This window comes from Aptenodytes forsteri, unplaced genomic scaffold (genome assembly GCF_000699145.1).
Source record: "Aptenodytes forsteri isolate BGI_AS27 unplaced genomic scaffold, ASM69914v1 Scaffold145, whole genome shotgun sequence".
In the NCBI taxonomy this organism is placed as follows: Eukaryota; Metazoa; Chordata; class Aves; order Sphenisciformes; family Spheniscidae; genus Aptenodytes; species Aptenodytes forsteri.
In genome coordinates, this window is record NW_008795122.1 from 3,192,691 (window position 1) to 3,201,923 (window position 9,233).

Sequence of the window (9,233 nt, forward strand, 5' to 3'; positions counted from 1 at the left end):
ACATCTGTTTCTGGATAGCACACACACCACCTGTGTGCCAAAGCCTGACAGATCGCCCACCACCCGAAACGTACCAAGCGGAGTTTTTAAGCTCCAGGTTAACTGAACTCAGTCAGATGAAGAAAGGCACAAAACTTTTGACTGTGTGTACACCTTGCTGATATAAAGAAAGAAACAGTGTCAGCCTGGTCTGTGCTCAGGTCAGGAGCTCCTAATGAAGATCCCTGTTTAATTTACCTCCTTCTTTAACAGACGCAAGCCTCTTGCCATTCTCCTGAACTCAACCTTTTTTTTTTACATTCCCTGAATCTTGAAGGCCATCACCTCCGCTACACTGCAAAGAGGGCTTGTTTCATACAGACCACCAAGACGATCTGAGCCTGCACAAAGTTCAGCTTACACAATTCCTACTGGGTGTAAAACACCATCTCTGCGTGCTTATTGCTTATGCATGAAACTCAGTGGTGAGCCATTGACCTATAGCAGTCAGGAGGTGACAGCAGGGGAGAGTAGACACTCCTGATGGCCACTGCTGGCTTTCATAGCAAAATCCGAGGGGAAAATAGCCATCCCCTAAGTAAACATGGCAGTGAAGGGCACTCTTGCCCCCTGGCAATACAGCTTTGCCACCACTGCTAGGACACCCAGCATTTGATCCCCAGACAAAACCAGACTTGGACAACTGACTTTGAAAGCTAATGCCATATTTTACCCATTCTTCTCTTGAGAAGCTAATGGGAAAGTACTTGGGTGAATACCTTTATTTCTAACCTAAGGCTGATATATAAATCAGAAAAGTGTTGCTGCAAGCATTTGAGTTACCAGAGATGGAGCCAGGCTGACCAGCCGGCTCATGCCTCCATTCCCAGTGGGGTCAGAAACCAGCAGGTGTTGAGTGTGTCCAAACCCCTAGAGCAGCTGCACCCTTCTCTTTGCTGAAATCTCTTTACAACAGGAAAAACCAAAAGGTGGTACATGCCAGTCCCTAGCTTGTTTCTAAAATACTAATGGAAATGGGAAACGAGGTCAGAGACAATGCTACGGCTTTGTATGCGACAGCCTGCACTTAAGGAAACAGACTGGAAAGAGTCCAGGGCAGAGGAAAGATGAAAATAAGAAAGTAGAGATAAAAGTCGGTGGAGCGGCTGGAGCGTGTGCTATCGCTGGGGGAGATTCTGCAGCTAACGATGAAATGACAGTGTGCAAAGAGATTTGAAAGTGGAAAGCCAAACTGGGAAGCCAGATGAAAAGCTGGAAAAGGCAGGTACTGAAGTGCATGTGATCGTGGAAAAGAGGCTGGAGAAAGAAAGAAAGTGGGAACAGCAGAACAGAAAGGTTTTCTGAAAGGAGAAGAGACATCTACTTTGCCAGGCTCAAAGGAAAGCAAAAGGAGTCAGTGGCATTTCAGCCCTCTCTGCAGCAGGTGGCTTGCAGGCTCCATCCCCAGCCGGAGCTCTGGGGAGTCACAATTAAATGCAATGAAGTGGAATAAGATAGGCTGGAGCATTGCAGCGTGGCAGTGCCTGAAGCCTGGAAGGTAGTCTCTAAATCCGCCTGGGAGTTGTTCATCTGATCTGCAAGGAAAATTGTGCTCACAGTCCTGCTAAGAGCCAAAAAAAGAGAAAGAAAGTGGAAGTTTACTATACAGTGGTAAAACATGGAATTTCATAGTAGCAGGGGAAGGAGTCCTGAGAGAGATCCAATGTGGGCTTCCAGCCCCTGACCTCGCACCCTCTCGGCTCGCTTTAGGGGTCCCGGGAGCATTGCTGTCAGGGTAGTCTTCTTACGAGTTATCTTACTTAACAAGTGTGAGGACTCTGCAATCTTGCACAGCTGTTTTCAGGCTGTTTTCTGAGGAGCAGAGGGCACTGAGGAGTTGTGTGTGCTTTGTCTACAGCAAGGCAATCTTAGTCTCAGGTGTGTGGAATGGCATATTTAGCACTCACACCCTCTCCTCGCACTGAGTGTCAGCTCTGTTGGTTATCCTCTGCTCTCTGCTCCAGTCCCACGTGAAAGGGAAACCCAGCTCTTGAGATCTCTCCTAGCACAGAGGTACAAAGATGGCTGACTTGAACCCGTGCACAAGATCCTCAAAGGGCCTGTTTCCATTAAAGCCAACAGCAACCTCCCTTCAGGCTGGACTCTAAGCTTCCTTATTCCCATCTCGCGTGGTGATAGGAGCAGGAGAGGTGTGAGCCAAGCACGCCCAGCACTGGGGAGCCAGGCACCTGCGTCCCCAGCTCTTCCTGCAGGCTCTGGAGCTCTGCAAGCCTGGGTCACTTCCTGGATCAGGAGTCCAGGACATCCAGCGGTGGCTTCACCGCCATCAGGGAGCGTCAAGGAGAGTGAAGTTCAGCCCTTAAGGCCGAATGTCTCGTAGTGGCCAAACCCATGCAGAGCCTGTACTGCAGCCTGCTGAAGTGAGCAACATGATCAGTCGCAGTGCATGGGTTAGCAGCTAGCGCAGCAGTGCGTGCTCATGGCCATGAGGAACCCCAGGCACTCACCAGTTCAGGTCTTCCCATCTCAGCCTGGGATGCTGTTGCCTGCTCTCCATGAGAAATAGAGGACTCAAAGATTACTGCCTTATCTGTGTACTGGCACCATTCACTGATGCTCCAAATCTTCCCATATAAAAGCAGCCCAAGTCCAAGGCTTCAGTGGTATGAGTGATGGGAGCCTGACAGTATGTTTAAGCACCCTCCTGAGCTAATCTTAGATGGGCAACTGCTCCTGAGCATCCAAGTTCCCAACATGAATAAGCTGCATTAGTTGCATTTGCTTTTGTTTCTATTAGACAAATGTTTCTATTTGTCTCATTACACGACAACACCCACAAAGCAGCCAAACAGCTTTTGCAAGCTGCTATTTAGTTGCTTCACACCGGTAAAGACTAGTTATACTAGTCTTAGGAAGTCGACCTACATCCTTTCAGCTGTTATTATCTCGTCAAACGGGCCAACCTCACACTAGCTAGTTCTTGCCCTGTCTTGTTTCAACCAGTTGGCACAGTGGCTCTTTTTTCAAGGATTCACATTTCATTTGCATAAGAACATTAATGAAGTAATTTCAGAAATAAATGCCTAGCTTAACCCTGCTATACCCTTAGGAAAAGTCTTCTCCACTATGAAGGCTTTTGGCGTTTCCCTTCTCCTCCACTGGCTCACAAAGGCACACGCGAGAGATGTCAAGCTCCTCTTTGTGCCACTTTCAGAAACATCAGCTTTGACAATAAGAAAATACAGCCAATGTTTCCTGTCTGTCTTAGGCTAAACTCATAAAAATCATCTTTTCTAGAGGGATCAAAGAAGAGTAAGACTAGAGCAGGGAGGCCAGAGGATCTTACTGCTGGCAAACATCTGGACTTTGCATTGAACTACGGTGCAGTTAGCACATGTGGCTGGGGGTAGTGCCACGTTCAGGGCCCTGTTTGCACATTTCACCTGAGGCAATGACAGGTATTTAGCAAAAAAAATCCTAGAATTGGAAAATCCCAAATCTCCCTGTACAGGGCACAGAGCCCAACTGCTGGGGTGCAGAACCAAACTCCTGTTTTTCCTCTTTTTGTTCCCTGGGATTTTTGCATCCATGGCCATGCTGTAGTGTGTTCCCAGTTCCAGTGAGGAAAGAGTAGAAAATCTTTCTTTATTCTTGAAATAGCCTGCAACTTGCTGGTGGTTTCTGTGAGGAGGTGGCGGATGTGTGCTTGGGCCCCTCCAACTGAGCAGATATTCCAAGTGCCAGACGCCACTCTCCAACACGCAGGGAAACCGATGCCTGTTTTATCCCATCCTTCACACTCACTTTCTCTTTTGCTATGAGCTGTGCAGAAAGATTGTGCTTTGTCAAGGTTAATGAGATATTTATTCTACATTTGATCTCTCCATTTAAAGCTTAATTACTGCCCTAGAAAGCTCCAGTCCTTGGAAATCAGCATCTTTGTGTAACAGAAAGATGGAGCCCTCAGCTATTTCACATTATATGAAAGGAGCACCATGTCAGTTCATGTTTTGAGGTAGCTCTGTTTTCTGTGAGTCAGTCAATCATAGGTTTTCCTCAAGCACTCTCTACCCTCTGCTCTTATCCTCCTCCTTCCTTGCTGCTCCCTTTCAAGCCTCTCTCCTCCCTCCCTCCTTGACACCCCTGTAAAGACACCCGGCTGGGGTGCATGGTCTCTGAGCCCTTGGAGATCCTTCAACCCTTTGGGGAAAGGTTTCCTTCCCATGAGGGCACTTCCTCATTTGGTTGACAATTCCCCTCCAGAGATGCTCTCAGGCTGTCTGCATGACTTTCTATCTGTCCATCCCCTGGGCCAGATGCCTGTCTCTGTGCGGATGCCTTCCCTGGCACATAGCCATGGGTTTTGGGAGACAAAGGGAGAAGGCCCAGAAACCCAAGAGAAGCAAATGCTGCAAACACAGGGCTAGCTCCATGCGGAACATCTGCACCGTTCTGTGGGGGCTTCCAGCTACGCCAGCCTGGCGCAGCACAAGCTGGGGTGCGGGGAGAACTGAGCCCTGCTGCTGCTCCTGCTGGGGCCAGCACCCCACACTGAGACCTGGTAATGAGATGGCAACATCATCTCTGGCACCTCTGTCCGACCTGGGTAATGTGGCAGAGCCAAGACCCATGGTATTGCACTAGGTGAAGGGTGCATTTGAGCAAGAAGAGCAAATAACACATCAGGTCAGAAACTTCTGCCAGGCGGGATGCAAAGCAGCACAGGCCAAACCTCTGGACTGCATCAGCAGAGCACATTACGCTGCGCTGCACTAATGAATAGCCTAAAGAGAAATGGCATCCGCATGGATGAGTTCTCTCTGAATCACATCTCCCCACAGAGACCTGCTTGTGCATCAGCCCTTTCTGCAGGCATTGCACTAGCTTCCAGCTCTGGCTCCAGCTCATTGTGTTGGTCTTCTCCCATGCTGAGGTCAGGCGTGCCTGGCAGGCACCTTCTCAGGGGCCAAGGAGAGCGGTGGTGTTGCTCAGGCTCATAGTGCCGAGACGTGCTGGGCAGGAAGCGGAATGCTCTTTTGGGAACACTTCTGTTCTGGGCCATGCCACTTCCCAAGGAGGCAGGGTAAATGGGTCACCGGGAGGTGCTAGGAGTGACTCCCCAAGTGTCAGCAGGGAACATTTGCACTGGGATGTGTTTCTGAAGTCAGGATTACGTGTGTTCTCTGAGCTTTATATAGTCACTTCTGTAAAGAGAGGAATAGCCATATGTCTAATGCAATTTAAGATTTTAACAAATTCTTCACCAGAAAGTTACTCTGAACAATAATGTTTTTAGCATGGCCCATGAATATATAAATATAAATGATCATATAATAATTAAAATATTGGGGCTCCCTCAACAAGTCTCATTCATGGCTCTTTCCAACACACTCTGAAGTTAATGGAGCAGTTATAACTCGTCAAACATACATAGATACTACTGTGGGCAAGAGAAAACATTCTTAAATGTAGCTGCATGCCTCTTACAGACTTGCTGCATTTAAGAGGTGAGCGTCCTTCCAAGGCCAGTGCTACAATTGCAGTTATTCAGAAGGAAAAAATACTCAACCTCTGTATTTCAGTTTGAGATAACTTGGTGAAAGCAAATCCAAAGAGCATACCCAACTCAACTTTGCAAAGCTTAATTTTTAATATTTACTTTGACATAACATAGTTGTTCTATTGGTCATTTAGCTCAAAATCATTCAAAATTTCTTGGTTGCCTAAAGAACAAGTAAAGACAACAGCAGCCAGGCCCATCCCAGCATCGCAGGAAGGGAAGAGCTCTTTGGCTTTCCATACCAACCTGTTGTCCTCCCAGTGCAGGACTACTCACTGCTGCACAGTTGCGTTCAGTCTTACCAGAAGAGCATCAGGTTACGACACTCCACATTTTCCTGCTGAAAGCTGCTCCACTCTTGGAAAAAAACTCTTTTCAATGCTTGTCCTAACTATCTTTTGTTGTGCTATACTATTAGCAATGTTTCCTTGAGCCATATCATTTTGAGCATCTCTAACATGCGATAGCTTGTGCCAAAGCCTGTATGTTTAATGCAAAGAGAAACACAAAACTTTATTCTAAAGCGCTCTGTTTTGGAGTCTGCTTTTAGTTTTATAACCTACGCGCCTTCCCTTTTCCCATATTGCTCAGGTTTAGCTCAGCTGTAATTGCTCTGAAGTCTGAGGCGGTGGCAGGGCTGTGTGGTCTAGCTAGCTGTGAGTGGGTGCTTTCCTTGCCTCGCGAAGGCACCTGTGACAAGGTGCCTCATCCTGTCTCTTTCCCCATTCCTTTCTTCTGCCCATGTATGGCTACAGCCTATCTCATAGTGGCATTTCCTCCTTCCTTTCAAGAGCAGAGGGTTATGTGATACCAGTCATTGTCCCACAAGGGCAGCGGCTGAGATAACAGCTGAGCCAGCTGAGGAGGTTTAGGGCTGAGCTTCCAGAGCTTATGAGCACTGTGCAGGGGGAAGCTGATGTCTTTTCCTCCAGCAATGCTTTTACTGTTTGGTTTGCATTTCTGCTTTAGGCTGAGAGCTAAAATTTTCTCTAAAAAGAAGATGACAGCTCAGTGGCAGCCTTCTTGGTTGTGGGTGAAGGGGCCAGTGGCCAAAAATGTTTGGGTACAGGCTTTTGCTTGGTATCCCAGAAGAAGACAGTAGTGCTCTTTTTGCAGGCCTCACGTATAAAGAATTTACCCAAACTTTAAAACAAATAAACAAACAAACAAAAAACGCCGGTAATAATAGAGGTGAGTCTCTCATCTTCTGCTGCAATAACAAGGTTAAACCATTCAAGATGTCGTCATCTGAGAGATGCCTCTGAGAGGTGTCTCTGGTTACAACAGCTCTGACGCAGGGAGGGGAAACTCCTTTTGGAAGTGTCAGGACATGCCCTGCAGTGGCGATGCGTAATGTTTCCTGTTATCATGGGATCTTTCATTAAATATGACGGGAAAACGACGTATGTCATGCTAGAAAAGCCATCCATGCTCCGTGTACTGTAACTGCAGCCCGCAAGGTGGCAGAAGGAAGCGGGTGTCATCGCAGGCTCAGCCCGCTCAGGCTGCGCTTCTCTTTAGTGCTGGTATTTTGAATTTTGAAAAAGAAGGTAAAAGAAAAATCAATTGAAGAACAGAAGCATGTTTAACTTTCATGTAAAAACTTTCCTGAGAAGAGGATAAGCTACTAAGAGGGTTATTTATATACATTAAAAACAATCAAGAGAAGTGCAGAAAATAAAGTGCATGTCTTGGCTCCCTTTTAGCACCATGTATTTCAAAAAGGTAAGGCAAATAGTAGCAATGGCCAGAAATTATTTTATGTCTCCTTGTGAAGTGATGACTGCCAAGAAGATGCCCACAGACAGCTCTGTTGCAATACAAATTGGCACGTTATCAAACCAGCTCCCTACCAAGCCCACCTGGCCTGTGCGTTTATTGACTTGTTTGTTGACCAGATTTACATCTGGTGGTAATGAGTTAAAACAAAATGAGCTTGTTCAGCTCTTCAGTCTAACGCATATTAATATACTGAAGGAAAGCAATACATTAATTTATTCAGGAATCAGCAATCATCCTCTCAAGCTCCAAGAAACCTGGGTCCTAGGTGAAACTTCTGGGGGAATCCCACCATACAACTTACCCATGCAGACCACAGCTCTGTGCTTCCCTCTTTAGAGAAGACACAGTGGTAGTAGCATTACTGAATGGCATCCCTTATACCCATGTACTTGGGGGATTTGCTTCCTGGTGGGACTGTGCCTCAAGTAGAAGGATCATATATATATTTGTTAAGCTCCTGGGTGTCCCTTTGCTGGACTCCCAGCGTGTCCTGCCTCTGTTGGAATTATCTGCTGAAGGAAAGGGGAAGCTCATGCAAACACACAGTCTCATCCTATATTGCAAAGGACTTTTAAACCACAGCTGCAAGATACTACTTTGCCCAGTGTGATAGCTCAGCAATATGGCTTCACTCTTTGTTGGAAAAAGACCACAGAAAACAGAAGAATAATCTGCTTAATTCCCCCACTTAGCAGAGGGAGGGAGGTCAACATGAGCTCATCACGTCTCAGACAGCAGAGAACCCCCGCAAAAGACCCTCTGTGTGTCCGCTACCCGTACAATCCTGTGCGTGCCTCAAAGGGAAGGCTGTGATGAGAGCTCACACTGTTGCACCAGCCCACAAAGCACAAAGTCCGAGGAAACCCACTTTTATTCAGTCTGCCCCTCACTCCTGCATGTGTTGCTGCTGGGCTGGGGTCATGTGTCATATTTCCCAGATAAAAGGGAGTGAGGTCAGCTTAGACTGTCTTTACAGTAGATCTCAATTAGACTGCCCGTGGACTACGTACCTTCCTTGCCACTGCTGCTCTGACGAACTAGGCTCGCTGGCCATTACCCAAGGAGTTTTGGCTGAGCTGCCTCTGCTCTGGACTCCCTGGAAGCAGGGCCCATGGCACTCAGTGCTCACTGGCTCGCCCTGCAACGCCAGCCCTGCTCGCACAACCGGCAGAAAGGACTTGAGGAAGGGGTCCCTTTTGCTATGAGGCTATTGTGTTATTTCTGCTGTATATTCCCTTCACTAACTTAAATCTCCATAAAGCTCCCCCACCAGCAGGCTGACACCACCTCCTCAGGAACCTGCGGAGCTTCTCACAGATCCAGCACAAGCATGAAGCACCCACCACTGGGAAATGTTCCTGCTCTGGTGCTCTCTGGGTGCTGACTTAGATTGTTCTGCCTTTGGAAACCATAAGTCCTTCTTAGTGGGGCCAGCCTGGTGATTTTCTGTCACTACAGAGCTTAGTACTCTTATAGCACCACTGTGTAATTAACATTGCCATCATTTGCTGATGATCCTCATTTGTTTCTCTTGTGCTGCAGTTTTGGGCTAATGCAGATATCCCCAGCAAAAAGATGACTGCATTTGCACCTGTGAGTTTCTTTGGATTTAGTGCCAGTGCTCTTAGTTATAATAAAAAGCCTTACCTCAGAAAGTTAAAAAGCAGTAGAGCAGCACAGCTAAGAAATCTGTTTTCCCATGGATTTATAGTTGGATTATCTGGTGTCCAGCAAGACACAAACTCCCACCAAAATTTGTGTAGGTGGGATGCAATGTCTCTTCTGTGTAGATTCTGTAGTGTCTGAGAGCAAAACCTGCAGTGCAGCTTGCAGGGCCCAGGGAGGATGCTCTGTGCATGGATGGCTGCCTCTGCTGATTAACTGCTCCCTC